This window comes from Equus quagga, chromosome 7 (assembly GCF_021613505.1).
Source record: "Equus quagga isolate Etosha38 chromosome 7, UCLA_HA_Equagga_1.0, whole genome shotgun sequence".
Lineage (NCBI taxonomy): Eukaryota > Metazoa > Chordata > Mammalia > Perissodactyla > Equidae > Equus > Equus quagga.
Genome location: NC_060273.1, coordinates 116,054,079 through 116,071,387, shown reverse-complemented (window position 1 = coordinate 116,071,387; position 17,309 = coordinate 116,054,079). Strand labels below are relative to the sequence as shown.

At 39.4% G+C, this 17,309-nt stretch overlaps 1 protein-coding gene across 2 annotated transcripts in view; it reads right to left on the bottom strand.

The window, feature by feature from the left end:
* Window positions 1-15,425, bottom strand: part of FAM172A (family with sequence similarity 172 member A) — a 384,459-nt gene extending 369,034 nt beyond the window's left edge. For both annotated transcript variants that reach the window (XM_046665307.1, XM_046665308.1), the window contains exon 1: window positions 15,286-15,425. The gene's annotated coding sequence lies outside the window, so the exon portion shown is untranslated. The remainder of the gene's footprint in view (window positions 1-15,285) is intronic.
* Window positions 15,426-17,309: the final 1,884 nt, after the last annotated feature.

The following is a 17,309-nucleotide window of genomic DNA, read 5'->3' as shown; positions in this document are numbered from 1 at the left end:
TATGTACAGTGAATTGTACTTCCACTATACCCTAATAATGTTAGATAAAAGAAGGAGACTTTTAAAATGTCAAAAAGTGGTAATTGGCATGATTTATTCTGTTTTCCTAAAATCTTTACATGTTACAGTACTACTCATTCCATGGAGAATGATGTCATGTGGATAAAAAAAAATATGAGAAATATATAAACTACTACTTGAGAAGGGATTATTTTATTACATTTCAGCCAAACCTTATTATTTGCCCCAAGAGAGATTAGCAAATACACACAAACACAAAAATAACCTAAATATCATAAGTATTTAGCTTTGCGTCTAATTTTAACTGCTATTAAGGAATTCATTAGGCTGTAAACCAGAAAAATAGCTCTATATATTGAAACTTCAAGCAAGCATATATTTTCTTAATACATGAGAAATAATCAGATTTCTAATCCTACTACTCCAGTCAACTGAGCAATACTTACACACATGAAGTGAGCAAAAAGAAACTTAAGCTAATCTTCAGCAAGTGTCTAATAACTTCTATAGATTTAGAGGGCTTGGGAGTAGAAACAGACATGGTATTTCAGACTTAAAAAGCTCTAATACTAATGACTTTTACTGAACCAGCCAACTCTGATAGCTTCCTACAATTTATTCATTCATTCTCCTAACAGAAATTTATTAAATGCCTCAAACATATCAGATTCTGTGTTTGACAGAAGCGATGCCAAAAGGCAGTAGAGCATATGGTTCAGACACCTGACACTGGAGCCAGAATGCCTGTGCTTAAATTTTAACTCTGCCATCTATTCTGTGTGTTACCTAGGACAAGTTACTTAACCTCCAGCTGTGCAGTAAAGGTTAACTCAGCAGGCTTGCAGTGTTCAAACACCGTATATTCTAAAGAAAGGACTGTCCCTTGACTGGCTTCTGGGAGATAACCTATAAGCCCTTGGAATATCACGCCTGATAAGAGTGCCTCTGTACACCTGACGCTTGGGCCATGCCATACAGTTTATACTAACCACGTGATTCATGATGAATGCACGTTTCTATTCACCTGGGTCTCGTGTCATGCTGTATCAGTGTGGTGTAGGGGCTGGAGATTAAGTAGTTGTCAGTTATGGAAGCACTCTATGCCTATGTGACTGACACCCCAAAAAAACACCCTGGACACCAAGGCTCAAGGGAGCTTTCCTGGTTGGGAACACTTTACACTCACTGTCCCACATTGTTGCTGGGAGAATTATGCACTTTCCATGTGAATCTACTGAGAGAGGACAAGTGGAAGCTAGTGTAACCATGGGCCCTCCTGGACCAGTTCAACTGACCCCATTTTATCAACAGATTTTAATTATGAGTTGTCTTTCAGGTACTGAAACCACTGCCTGGTGGCGCAGTGGTTAAGTGTGCACGTTCCACTTCGGCAGCCCGGGGTTCACCAGTTCAGATCCCGGGTGCAGACATGGCACCACTTGGCACGCCATGCTGTGGTAGGCGTCCCACATATAAAGTAGAGGAAGATGGGCATGGATGTTAGCTCAGGGCCAGTCTTCCTCAGCAAAAAGAGGAGGATTGGCAGCAGTTAGCTCAGGGCTAATCTTCCTCAAAAAAATAAACAAAAAAATAAGTAATGCCATATGATCTCAATCATAAGTAGAAGATAAAAACAACGACAAAAAAAACCACATAGCATTGGAGACTGGATTGGTGGTTACCATAGGGGGAGAGGGGAGGTCAAAAGGGGTGATTAGGCTCAGACGTGAGGGGATGGACTGTAATTAGTTTTCGGGTGGTGAACATGATGTAATCTACACAGAATTCGAAATATGATGCACATCCGAAAATAAATTTTTTAAAAATTTTTTAAAAATTTAAAAAATAAATAAATAAATAATGCATTTAATATTAGTACCTACTTAAAGGATAGCTATGAGGATCAAATGAATCAACGTATCTTAGGGACTTAGAATACCCAGCATATATAAGCATACCCTGGAGACACCGAGGCTTTGGTTCCAGACCGCTGCAATAAAGCAAGTATCATAATAATGTGAGTCACATGAATTTTTTGGTTTCCCAGAGCATATAAAAGCTATGGTTAGACTATACTGTAGTTTATTAAGTGTACAATAGCATTGTCTAAAAAAACAATGTACATACTTTAATTAAAAAATGCTTTATTGCTAAAAAATGTTAACCATCATCTGAGCCATCAGTGAGTTATAATCTTTTTGCTAGTTGAGGGTCTTGTAAAAAATGTAATATCTGCAAAGCACAGTAAAGCGAAGCACAGTAAAACGAAGTATGCCTGTAATGTTTATTGCTCCTCATGCTGTTACAAAAACAGGTGGTCCTAACAATCGAATAGTTTGGTCTAGTGAGAGAAGACATTAACCAATTAAACGGCAAGTGCTAAAAAATTACGTATAATGTATCAGAGAAACAAAGAGTATCATTTCCTTCTTTCCTATCCTCAATACTGTTGTCTTCATTTTAGGTCCCCATTATCTCTCACTTCCTAACTGGACTGTTGGAATATCTTTGTAACAGTATAATTCTTACAGGATTTCCTGACATCACCACAACCACCACCACCACCACCACTACCACCAGCACCACCACTGCCTGATCCAACTCCATATTCCCTCAACCTGATTCTACACTCTTAGAATCCATTCCCACATATGTTGCAATGATTCTTATAAACTGACAAAAGTCATCCAGTTCTTTTGGTATGTATCACACTTCTTTATGGTTTAAACGTTATACCTCACGCTCTGAAGCCTGTTTGGACCTGAGTCTGGTTACAGGTCTAGAAACAATGTAATGTGGTTGGAATAAGACAAGAGAAAGATCAGCAGACCATCGGAGCCCACTATTTCAGGGGAGGCCATTATAGGGTCTTTAGGCCAGGAGAGACAGACCCCCTCGGAAGGAGTAGAAGGGCTGCTTCTACCAGCAAAGGAATTTCAACAGAATTTAGAGATCCAAGGTTGGTGGATTCATCAGAACCTACCCATACGTACCCATCCCAACTGTCAAGGTCCCAATCCTTCCTAACGTTGCAAATTCAAACTGCTGTAATTCAGTCATCCACATAATTTGTTTTATAGAAACCTTAGTAGTGAAACTGTAGGACATAAAGATTTCGTTTAGGGCAGCAATAGATACAAATTTTGGTACCTGGAAGTGAAGTGCTGTCATACTGAAAACCTAAAATGTGAGAGTGGCTTTGAAACCAGGCAGGGGGCTGAGAAGTGTTAGAGAAAGACTAAGACACCCTGAAGAACCGGTTAATAGAAGCCCCATGGCCTTTGATTAGGCTGTGGGTGAGGACTCGCAAAAAAAACAAAGTAAACGTTATCGGAAATTTAAAGAAAGGGATCCTTGTTTTGTAGTGGCAGAAACTTTAACACTGTCCCAAGGAGTTACATGGAAAATAGAAAATTACTTAATGATCTAGCTAAGAAGATTTCCAACCAGAGTGTGGAATGTGCTACCTGGTTCTTTTTGCAGCTTATAATAAAATATGAGAAGAGTGAAACAAAATAACGAAGGACTGTTAAACAAAAAGGAGCCAAGACCTGCTCTGCGAAAGATAATGTCAAGAGAGTGAAAAAACAAGCCCAGACTGAGAGAAAATATTTGCAAAAGACATATCTGATAAAGATATCTTATCCAAAATATTCAAAGAACTCTTAGAACTCAACAACAAGAAAACAACCCAACTTAAAAAATGGGCCAAAGACCTGAATAAACATTTCACCAAAGATATACAGATGGCAAATAAGCTTATGAAAAGACGCTCAACATCATATGTCATTAGGGAACTGCAAATTAAAACAACGAGATACCACCACACATCTATTAGAATGACCCAAATTCGAAACACCAACACCACCAAATGCTGGCAAGGATATAGAGCATTAAGAACTCTCATTCATTGGTGGTGAGAATGCAAAATGGTACAGCCATGTTGGAAGATTACATATTACATACAAAATTAAACATATTCTCACCATATGATCCAGGAATCACACTCCTTGGTATTTACCCAAATGAGCTGAAAACTTGTGTCCACACAAAAACCTGCTCATAGGTGTTTAAAGCAGATTTATTCATTATTGCCAAACTTAGAAACAACCAAAATGTCCTTCAGCAGGTAAATGAATAAATCAACTGTGATACATCCACACAATGGAATATTATTCAGTATTTTAAAAAATTAGCTATTAAGCCGTGAAAAGACAGGGAGAAAACTTAAATGCATATTACTAAGTGAAAGAAACCAATCTGAAAAGGCTACATACCATGATGCCAACTATATGATACAACAGAAAAATAAAACTAAGGAGACAGTAAAAAGATTAGTGGTTGACAGGGGTAAGCAGGAATGAGGGATGAACAGGTGGTGAAACTATTTTAGGGCAGTGAAACTATTCTGTACAATACTGTGATGGTGTAAACAGTTGTCCAAACCCATAGAAGACACAACACCTAGACAGAACCCTAACGTAAACTATGGACTTTAGGTGATAACTATGGACTTTAGGATGTGTCAATGTAGGTTAATCAAGTGTAACAAATGTACCACTCCGATGCAGGATATTGATAGCGGGGGAGGCTGTGCAAACGTGGGGTAGGCAGTCTAGGGGAAATCTCTGCACTTTCCACTCAATTTTGCTGGGAACCTAGAACTGTTCTAAAAAGTAGAGTCTATTTTAAAAAAAAATTCTCTCCAGAAGGCAAATGATACTAAAATTAGGAAGTGTCTTCTGAGCAAAGATCAAATCCAGGGCACTAGAAGAAAAATATGGTTCAAAAATGAAGCTGAGGGTATGACTGAATAAACTTTTGTTTGAACCTCAAAAATATTAAAGGTGGCGCCTCAGAATACTAGTCAGTCAGACAAAAGGCCCTCTAGAGACAGTCGAGTGTGCCTTATTGATGCTCTGAAACTATAAGCTTCTAGGAAGCTTAAAGGCATTGTCCCTCAGTCTTACTAGAAGTCCAAAATATACAAGGATTTATCTCAAAGAAATGTGTAGGTGTGGCTTTGGTCCAAAGGAGTGTATCTCAATGGAATTCACAAAACATCCACAAGATTTATAAAATATTAATATATCTTTTTATTTAATATTTAAAAGACTTAATATATCTTAAATGAAGAGAGGCCTCTGGACCCCAAAATTCTACTGGCAGGAAGCAGGCTGAGAAAACTATTCAGCAAACCCCTGCTATTTTCATGAAAAAAGAGGTAAAACCAAGAGCACAAAAGGCAAAGCTGAGAACCATGAAGAATTATTCTCAGACTTGAGACCTAATCAAGAAATTTCCAACATTTGTCCATCTGGATCTCAGAATCGCTACGAACCAGTGACACCTCTGTGTTTCCCATTTTTCCCCTTTTGGAACAAGAATATCTATGGAAGTTATCCTATGCCTCTCCTACCACTGTATGTTGGGTGTTGGGGTGAGGAGCGGCAGGTGGAGCAGAACTGTACTTAAGGAACTATGCTTAAGAAACTACACCCAGGGAACCCATCTACATCTGGACCTGACTTAGATGATGAGATTGTGGACTTTGAGATGATGCAGTAACAAAGTGAGATATTTGAGGGCCTTGGGAAACAGTGGGTGTACTCTGCAGGTAGGAAGGACATGAACCACTGGGGGCTAGAAGGTAGACTGTGGCCGCCAGCTTCCCACCTCCTGTTACTCACATCCTCAGGTAGTCCTTTCCCACACTGTACCAGAATTGATCTGTATGACCAATACTAAACAGGAGAAGCGACAGTATCATGCCTCTGAGATTACGTTATAAAAGACTGTGACTTCCATCTTGGGTGCTGTCTCACTCTCTCAGATCACTCGCTCCAGGGAAGCCATGTTCTGAGCAGCCCTATGGAGAGGACCCTGTGGTGAATAAGTGAAGCTTTTTGCCAACAGCTGCATGAGTGAGCTTGGAAGCAGATCCTCCATACCTGAACTACAGGTGACTGCAACCCTGTCTGACACTGTAACTACAACCTCATGGAAGATCCTAAACCAGAACCACCCAGCTAAGCTGCTGCTAAATTCCTGATTCTAAGAGACTCTAGGAGATAATAAATGTTTTTCATTTTAAGCTGCTAAATTTTGGAATAATGTGTTTTACAGCAATAGACAACATATATTTAAAGCCCCAGTGAACTGGTGGACATCACGTAAGCTCCCAGGGTCACCCGTTTTCATCATCACTGAATTGCTTGCTGATTTTCCAATTCAGCAATAACTTATTCTCTGAGGAAGAAGCTCCCTTTGGATTTACCAAAATAGGAATGCTTTCCTTTACTGTCTTTGGATTTAAAAAATAGTGGAAAATTAGTTTACATAATTCAATATTTCCAGTACTAAGGGTTTATCTGGCTGAAAGTCTTTCTTCATTGACATAGAGAGAGAAACCTTACATTTTTAATTAGAACAATTAAAAACACAAACACATATGCTTGTTGGATAAAAATAATTATACATGTTTCTCATGGAGGAAAATACTCAGAATAAATAAGCTTGTCTTAAATAAATAGTTTGTTTTCAATGATAAAACTGAAAAGTCTAGTTTCTTAAAAGTGCTTGTAGTTTTCCTAAAGCAGATAAAATTTCCACCATTATGATCACTGACACTATTTCAAAGTAATGAAATATTACCTATAAACAATAATACTCATCACAATTACCTAATTAAATACACTAGCACAAACTATTTATCATATTAATCACCTAGAAAAAGGTAGGAAAAGACTAAAAAGAACAGGATACAGTTCACAAATGCTTTGATGCTGGAACAAAGAAGTCCAAAATGGCCTAGGATCCTAGCACCAAACCTAGAGCCATCCTATTTAAAGTTCAGGCCAGGAGGCAACCTACAGAAAAGACCCTTCCACTAACTATCTTGACAGCAGCTTAAGGGAGGTCATTGGAGCACACTGGGATTACAAAAACTCTGATTTACAGTATAAGCTACTACTCAAAAAGGAGTCTACACTGAATGTCACAGCCCAACCACTGTAGGCCTCCAGGAAAATAAAAATTAAAGGGTGCAGTATAGTCAGGGAAAGGCAAAGACAAACAGTACCCACGTTAGAGTTTGTATAAAGCAGAAATCAAAGATTCAAATGTCTACAGGCACCAGAAAGTTACCAGTAAATGCAGCCAGCAAGGTCCTATAAGTCACTGGAAAACACAAGGCTCATTTCAAGGGAGTTGCTACTTGCCCCACTGTTGCTATAGAGAATGAAGGCCCACTGTGCCTGGAACTTCCTATTTTTCAGGAGAAACCAAAAACCTGGATTTTTACTTAAATTAGCTGGAAACTAATTTTAAAACATTAAAGATTGGGTAGGGCCATTTAGCCTGGACAACTCCAATATGCAAACTTTGCTCAATGCGGTATTATAGAGGGTATAATTATCTAGTATTCTCCCATACAGCTCAGCAAGAGCCAGGGCAAAAACAGATATACCAGTAATAAAAATAAAACTCCAGTGATCCCATAAAATAATAATAATAATTCCTCAGAAAGTGGAATCAGGTGAAAAGTATTTCCCAAAACCAAGCCCACATGATAACTTCCATTTTTGGAACAGTCAAACCATGACTTTCCTACATTGGCAGAGATAATTGATACCTCTTCAACCTAGTTGGCATTAAAAAAAAAAATAAAACTTTTAAACATGGTAATAGTATTTCCCTCTGCTCTTAGATCTTTATCATCTATATATACATCTATAAGCCTGAAATTTCTTCATTTACAACGCATAATATATCTCCCTATGCCATATCTATATTTGCATAGAATGGTTCCTGACATGTCATTACTGTCTATGACTAATTCTAATATCAATGCTTGTAATTATATTCCTTGAAAACACATAACTCCAAGTCTTATCTTTGTGTCATTTTTCTTTATGCCACATTTTTTTGACATTTTATTGGTAAATTTCTAAAATGTTATACCATTTCAATGTCCATAAGTAAAAACTTAACCAATGGTTGTAATTCAAATATTATACTTAGTTCCTCAAAAATTGGAAGGTCCTATACTCTATTTTAGACTTTTCTCCTTTTATTTACTGAAAAGATGCCTACCAAAATCTTGCACCGTGCTCAGAAAACAGTAGGAATACAAACACACACACACACACAAATTGGGGATGAATACATATCTATTAATTTTATTTGCGTTATATTAAACGCTCCTTTACTTTTTATATCTGATTGCAACATCTCTATTCACTCTCAACGCCCTAGGAATACCTAAATGTAGCAGGTTAAGTTCCTAATAAACTCAGGGTAAATCCATTTTTTTAAATGTATTACAGACATAGCTCTTTTAAAGAAATCTGTGATAAATCTTGTTAAAAGGTAAGTTTCCTCAATTGAACTATTTTCGACATGTAAGGAAAAAATTAGACTAAATCTTCTCAAAGCAGAACACAGGTATACTATTTTCCTATCATGTTTCATTCCATGTTTCCTTCTTTCTTCTACTTTCATGTATCTTTTTTGCTCAGTCACTTTAGATGATATGTAATCTAAAAGTCCTTATTGAAGGCCTTCTGAACAACTTCTTTCAAGTTTTTACAATTTCAGATGATTCAACTTTAAAGTGGGTCTATGGAAAACTAAGTTCATCAAACTCAACATTCCTCTAGAAGCACAAGAAAAGCAATCACTAATTAAGAAAAGTAAGAGATCAGCCATTAACTGGTATGAGTCTGCTCGGGCTGCTACAACAAAATACCACAGACTGAGCGCTTGAACAACAGAAATTTATTTTCTCACAGTTCTGGATGCTAGAATCGCAGATCAAGGTCTGGCAGCATGGTTTCTGGGGAGAACTCTCTTCCTGGCTTGTAGACAGCCACTTGTCGCTGTGTCCTCACATGGTGGAGAGAGCAATAGGGCAAGATCTCTGGTGTCTTTTTGTATAAGGACACTGTGGCTATCAGATCAGGGTCCCACCCTTATAACTCATTTAACCTTAATGACATCCTTGGGAGTTAAGGCTTCAACATATGAACTTTAGGGAGACATAATTCAGTCCATAGCAATTAGAAAAGAAAGTATCAGGGGATTTTATCACGTTTAGGGGCATTTGTGTTACAGTATTCTTGATACTTTTCCGAATATCCTCTAATCTTAGAAGACAGGTTACTTCAACATCATCAGTTCATCTGGCTCTGCTTTCAAATGCTAAGGCCATTTTTGTCCCTAATCAGAGGAAGGAAGGAGCAGAGAAAGGAGATGTGAAAGGTTTTGGACAACTACAGAGTTGGAAGGTACAGTCCACACAGGAACTACTCCTACTTCTAAACTACAAGTTCAGAGGATTCCCAAAGCCCCCTCAGGTTCCCTAATTTGCAAGAAAGACTCAAAGAACTCCCTGAAAACTCTAACACTTTTATTTATTTATTTATTTATTTATTTATTACAGGAAAAGGATACAGATTAACATCAGGGAAGAAAAGAAGTACGTAGGACAGAGTTCAGGAGAGTACCGCACATGGGGCTTCTGACGTCCTCTCCCCATGGAGTCATGGATGTCTTACTCTCTGGTATCTATGTGTGACAATATGCACAGAGTATTGCCAACCACAAAGCTCAGAGGAGACATGGTGTTCGGAGTTTTATTGGGCCTCTACTATGTAGGCATGATTGACTGACTCACTGCCCACATAGTTGATCTCAGTTTTCCAGGTCAACTGGTATCATGTGATATAAAACCCCCATCCTTAGTGACACAGTTAGTCTTTCTGGCCTGGGCAGCCTCCATCCTAAGACTAGACAGGAATGGCTAGCCCCAACCCTCAATAACATTGTTAAGACAATGTGATCCAAGGCCCCCAGGCAAACAAAGATACCAAAGATTATCACCCAGAAGCTGAAGGCGAAGGCTAGGCCTCTTTTTGAGCAAAGTTAAATTCTTTACTACACAGGAAACAAGAGAAATCCTTCACTAGTTCCTTTGCCTAGAGAGGCAAGTCCAGGTTCCTCAGTAAACTATACAACAAGCCTTCTCTCCTCTCATTTTATGCACCTCCTCATCCTCCATGACTTGGCTCCAATCTCCTTCCCCAACTCCATCTCACCGTAGTCAAACTTTCTGCTCTAATAATTTCAAACTCCTTTTTGTTTTTATAAACATCAGACTGCTGAGAGCTATGTGTTCTGTCTAGAATGCCTTTCCATTTTACTTTTAAATGATTCATCCTTAAGTTCTCAACTTAGGCTCATTTTCTCCAGCAAGCCTTTCAACAACCTGGGGTGAGGCACTGTGCCTCTCCCATAGCATCCTATACATTTTAAATATTTAGCTAAAGTCTTATCTTTATAGAAGACACTCCAACCGCATGTAAGATCCTCATTTGAGGGGTCTAGATTGCCTTATGACTACATATCAATTTTTTACTGATTCAAATAACTGAGACCCTACCTAACTCTTGTCCTGTTTACCTTCCCCCATATTTCAATTAATCTAGGTCTTGGGCCTTTCCCTGTTTCTTTCTCCCACCTTCTCCCATCACTTTGAGACCAGAGTCCTATCCCTGTTCAACTAATCCCTGGTGAGAGACCTCCTTTCTTTTCTGCCTGAACTTCCTCAATCTGCCTAATATGATGCTTCCTACTCACCCCCCCAACCAATTCCTGGATATGACCATCTAAGAAAAATACTCCAACTACATTACAGGGTGTTAAACCAAATGGATCATGATGATTAACTAATTTCCAAACTACTTGAGTTAGTACCAGGATCATTTCCATAGTATAGACAAAAACGATGATATCAAGAAGAATAAGGTGATTCAAACCAAGAGAGCATCTCACCTATGAATTAATCAAACTTTTCAAATTTTTTAAATGCCTCACCTTGAGTTACAATCTTGGATACAATTTCAGCTTGTTCTATGTTCTAAACAAGGCACACAAGCTATGCTTTGTGGACGAAAAGGGTATCTCTCACACTTCTTCATTACCTTGGATATTAACTCTGAATTGTTTTTTAAATAGAGGTAGTGTGTCTGTTGAGCCATTTATAGTATCTTTCCTGCTGCTTTCTTATACCGGATCACACAAGAGGGCAATGTGATTAGCAGGGGATAGGAATACCAGCCACATCCCACAGTACATAGTAGTTACACTGTTGGGTACTAGTCGTGATCATTCGTGTAATGAGCTATTAAAGGGCTTACAGGAGCCCAAATCCACAATCTTAGTCTTATCAGCACCTCTCTAATCTCTAAACAAATCAACACTAAGTACATTATCAGCCTAGACTATGCTTAAAATAAACGTCCAATGTGCCAGAAAGAAATGGAAACATACAATAAATGCTTTGCTTCAATGACCTGTCTTCACAGTGACATTTTTCTATACAGCAAAAATTATCTATATTATCTATATTGCAGTATCTATACTGCAAAAATAAACTATTCCCCCAAAAAGGAGACAAGAATACACTATCAGGAAAAGCAGCACAGCACGGCACTAACTTGTCTTTAACTCAGCTGTGAAACCTTGAGCAAGTCAGTCATCTGCCACTCATCTCTAGCAAATTAATCAATTTTAATTTGCCAAAAAGTGATAAGAAAAATTATGGCATAATTTGTCATTCATTACTTTAAATTAAAGAAAGCAATCTATTTAAATGAGCTTTAGAACTGAAATAGTCGGCTAAATGTAGTACCGCAAGAGTATATAATAAACAATGATAGTGTACAAAACATTCAATAGTGAAAAAAACCAGACGTGTTATCTTGAACTAATGGGCCATCAGCCACTCTGGATCAAAAAATTCCTTTCCTCCTTAAACAGATAATCTAAAAAAATTCTTTTAAACAATGCTGAGCATTGTTAAATTACACAATTACTCATTAAATTAATCAACTAAACCTCATTATTCTATGGATGGAAATGATGTGATACACAGTCTGAACAACTCAGTTTATTCCCGTAGGACTGTATACACTGCACACCTTCCACTGACTGTTGAACCTGACAGACTGATGTACATTATTTGATATACAGGGGATCTTCCTAAATTACTCAATGCCAAGCAGCTGACTTCAGAACCACATGCTGGGAAGTAACTGGTGATCTGCACTCTCTAGCCCTATCCCCCATTCCATTCCAATCTCTAGAGCTATATTACTTTCTGTCACTTTGTTGCTGGGTCCCCTCTCCTCTGCTGTCAGTTCTGGTGCTTAGCGTCCATCACTGATATTGATCTCCTTTGCCACTCTCCATCTAGCCACATCTGGCTGCCATACTGCTACTCAACACTTCTTTTCTCTGTCTATTCATCACTTTTGGCTCCTCTGTTTCCTTCTCTTCTCAGCTACCAGACAAAAGAGACATACTTCACAGGCACAGTCGGCCAATCAATGCACCCCTTTCCTTCTAATTAAAAAGAAAAAAAATCAAAGCAGGACAGGATGATCCTTGGCTTTTCTGAGCTGTTTCCATCACAATCTGATACTCCAAGGTTCATTCGTTGTTACAAAAGATGCTTTATGGTTTATTTCTAAGTTTGGAGTTGCTGCAGACACTTGGTCTACAGACAATTGTAGTTTTACAATTATGGTATTTTAGGGTTAAAAAAGCAAAAGAAGACAGGGTGGCTGCCTTCTTAACCCTTAGATGGTTCACCAAAAGAAAAATCAAAAATGTCTATTAAAATCAGATAGTAAAATAAATGACTAGTACCCCAAAGAAGATATATTTATGGCTCCAAAGCATATGAAAAGATGGTTAACATCATTAATCGTTAGGGCAACGCAAATCAAAACCACAGGAGACACTACTTCACACCCATTAGGATGGCTATTATCAAAAAAATAGAAAATGTGTTTGGCAAGGATGTGGAGAAGTGTTGGTGAGGATGTGGAGAAACCGGAACCTTTGTGCATTGCTGGTGGGAATGTAAAATAGTGTAGCCACTGTGGTTAACAGTAAGGTGATCTCCAAAAAGATTAAACATAGAATTACCATATAATCTAGCAATTCCACTTCTGTTTATATACCCAAAAGAAATGAAAGAAGAGACTCAAAGAGATATCTGCATACCCATATTCATAGCAGCATGATTCACAAAAGCCAAAAGGTGGAAGCAACACAAGCATCCATGGACAAATTAATGCACAAACAAAACGTGTATATACATAAAAAGAAATATTGTTCAGCCTTAAAAGGAAGGATATTCTAACACATACTACAACAGGGATGAACTTTGAAGACATGATGCTAAGTGAAATAAGCTAGTCACAAAAGGACAAACACGGTATGATTCCACTTACATGAGGTACCTAGAGTAGAGAGAGAGAATTTTCACAGAGACAGAAAGTAGTCTGCTGGTTGCCAGGGACTGAGGGGAGTGGGGAATAAGGAGCTAATGTTTAAAACGTACAGATTTTCAGTTGAGGAAAATGAAAAGTTCTAGAGATGGATGGCAGTTATGGTTGCATAAAAGTATGAATGTACCTAATACTACTGAAATGGACAGTTAAGAATGGTTAAAATGATAAATTTTATGTATATTTTACCACAATAAAAAAAATGAATGAAAACTAAAGTTGACACAGGGCAGAGAGTACTCACTACTTAGCTATCCATGGTACTGTGCAAACCTAATCTGACTCTACAGCAGACAGCACAAGTTATGTACAACTAAGTAAATGGTGTTTCATTTTGTTAGCGCTAATGAAGAACACAGAAACATCTTTATGTATTTAAGGACATCATATTCTCCTCACAGAGGTCTCTCTGGGAAAGCTGACAAAAATAGGCTGTCAATAAAGAAGATATCTCATGCACACACCAAATTACTGAATAAATATTCATTCTCGAGATTTTTAAACCCTAATGCCTCCATGCTACATCCTTGCTATTCTAAGATACATCAAACATTCTCCGGCCTCAGCACTAGCCTAAAACATTCACCCCTTAAAGCGCTTTATTTTTCTTCATAGCTCTTATCACTATTTGATATATATTTACTGGCTAATTGTCCTTCTCCATTCACTACAATGTAGATTCCAGAAGTACAAGGACTTTGTCTATTTTGTTTACTACTGTATGCCCAGCACCTACAACACCGCCTGGCACACTGAAGGTGACCAATAAATATTTGTTAAATGAATGAACAGATGGATGTTCACAGCTTCACGAATCATATTTTCCTCTTGGCCTTGGTACTATGCTGCCATTTACCAAAGCTGCAGCAGCCACTGCCTCAAAGTCATCCAGAGCATCCCTGGTTTAGGCTTCAGTGGTTAAGCAGATGGACCATCTTACTTAAAAAGTCATATAGAAGCCTGATACTGGCACCATAAAAAAAAAAAAAAAAAGTGCTCTCTGACTCACTTTCTAAATATACTAAATGAGTACAGTACATCTCTCCCCCACAATGAGGGATAAAGAATATACCTCTAACACTGCCCTAAGACAAAAAAATAGGGTATTGCATAACAAACATCACACTGCACCTATTTCATAAAGGTTACAAGGCACTTGCTAGCCTGAAAAACCACAGGATTTTCTCTCTACAACCGTTCAGAGGATTTGGGGAAATGGGAAAATGCAACAATACTGCTTGTCAATAAAGAATACTGCTTGTCAATATAGCCAAAAATTAAATAACCAGTGACTTGGCCCAACAGATACACACTCTGGAGCATCAGATGAATGCTAAGTCTGGATGAGGGAGAGAGAAAACTGCTTCCAAAATATACGTAACTTTATTTCAAAGTCAAAAGTATTCAACTAAGAATTCATCCCAGTGAAATGTCCCACCAGCGCCCATGCATGTTACAAGTTTTGAGAGCATTTTATAACTGCACTTTCATCTTCTGTCTGCAGTGAATGACTTCTGGTAAAGCTTTGGCAGTTGATGATCATTTCTGTAGAAAAAAATCTTTAACCAGAGAACTGCAATACAGCCCCTCCTGAGAAAGCATAGGAGGGCCCACTACTCTAAGATCTCTTGGGTCCCAGAACCCCCTAAGTCTAGGTGTAAGGAGAGCCATCCAGAGAATACACGTGTCCTGTCCCGCCTCGCAAGTGGAAATGTCGGGTGCAATTCGCCCATCAGCGGGGTCCCGGACACAGGGCGGAGGCGTCCCCAGGAAACGCAGCGTGGCTCCGGGTAGCTTCCGGCCCCGGGGCCAGGGACCCCCGCCCGAGACGGATCAGGCCAGCCCCTTCCTCCCATTCAGCCGGGGCCTGCCCCGGAGCTCACATCCCCGCAAACGCAGGTCCTACCTGAGCTCTGCCCCCAGCTACAGGGCTGCGGGGGGAGGCGGGAGGAGGCGTGGCCTTCCAGCTCGCCAGTCGAACTCCCTCGTGCGGTTGTTAGGACTTTCCCTCTCGGGATCCGCGCCCCGACCAAGTTCGAGTTGCACTTCCGGGGTCCGCAGGAGACTGAAACGTCATTGCGCACGCGACGGCGGCGGCGGCCACAATCCGGAAATAGGCGGGGCGTGGTCGCTGATTTGGTTCCTGCGGTGCTGGATGGGCCGGGAAAGAGAGGCCGGGGGGAGATAAGGGTTGTCCTATCTGCCGGCTCTCCTCTCTCTTCGTTCGCTCTGTCTTCTGAAGCAAGGGGCCTAGCTTCTTCGGTAGCCAGAGAGGATGGGGCCACCGTGAAGCCTCGTTCTCCAAGAGGAATTTAAGAAACAGCTCCGGGAATGTCCATGCAGCTAATTGCCCTCTCTCCCATTCCTGGTTTATCGGCCTTACTCGGTCCATTCAACTCCAGAAAAGATGGAAGGTGGGAAAGTCTAGATTTAGAAGATTAAATTTACCTGTAAATTATGATTTATGTAAAGTAGGAAGTTAAGGATAGCCTCTCAGACACTACTCTTTATCCTATCTGCTGAATACTAATAGGATAGATTGGAAACAGCTGTGGAAAGCTATTGTCACATGGCTAACGGGTTTGGTTCTAAACTCAGCTTTTACAGCAAAAATCTCTGTTAGTAAATTACTCATGAAAATCCCCTACATGGCCCGCAAAGTACAGAATATGTGATGTTAAGCATAAACTCTAGATCTGTAATTCTTATGCACACTTGAATGTAAGACCTCTTAGCTAGTTTAAATGTTAGAATGAAAGGAGAGTTTGTGTGTAGGTTATCTGGGCATTTAAACAGTCCTGATAAATCCGAGATCAATTCTTAGTCTTCATCTTACTTAACCATTCAGCAGCATTTGACACAGTTAATCAGATCCTCCTCCTTGCAACTTCTAACACTTTCTTCATTTGACTTTTGTGAAATCACAGTGTTCTTTTGATTCTCCTTTGCTGGATTTTTCCTGATTTCTAAATGTTAGTGTACCCAGATTTCTTCCCCCTCTTTATCCACCCTCCTTCCTCAGGTGATCTCAACCATTCCCTTCATTGTCTTTTATATGGCATTGCTATGCTGATGGCTTCCAAGTATCTATATCCAGCCTGATTTCTTTGCTTTCTATACACACATATCTAACTTCCTATTCAACATATGTACTAGGATATTTAATATGCATTTCAGACTCTTTATTTTCAACCTCCAAAACCTGTTCCTGTTATGCATCTTTCCATCTCAGTAAATGGCACATTGATTCTTACTGTTGTTCAGGTCATCCTTTGATTCCTCTTTCTCTCACATTCCACATCCAATCCTTCAGCAAAATCTGCTGACTCTCTTTTCAGAAGGTATCCTAGGGGTTGGCTGGTGGCGTAGTGGTTAAGTTCGCCCTCTGCTCAGGTGTCTTGCAGGTAGGCATCCCAGGCGGAGACCTACACACCACTCATCAAGCCATGCTGTGGTTGTGTCCCATATACAAACTAGAGGAAGATTGGCATGGATATTAGCTCAGGGACCATCTTCTCAAGCAAAAAGAGGAAGATAGGCAACAGATGTAGCTCAGGGCCATTCTTTCTCTCAAAAAAAAAAAAAAAGGTATCCTAAATTCCTAAATCTAACCAGTTCTCACCACCCCTGCAGCTACCACTGTAGTCCTCACTGAATGCTCTAATTGTCTCTTAATTGTTCTGCATTCTTCTGTTCTTGCCTCCCTAGTCTAGTCTCCACTTGGTGGCTCTAGAAATCCTTTTAAAATGCAGATCAGAATTTGTTACTTTCCTGTTCAAAACCTCTAAAAGCTTCCCTACTCAGATGGAATAAAGTCCAAAATGATTTTCATAGGACTCTGTATGATCTGGCCCCTGGCCACCCCACGCTACCACTGAAGAAGAGGATAGTAAGATATTTTGGAATGGTGGGGGGTGGAAACTTGAACAA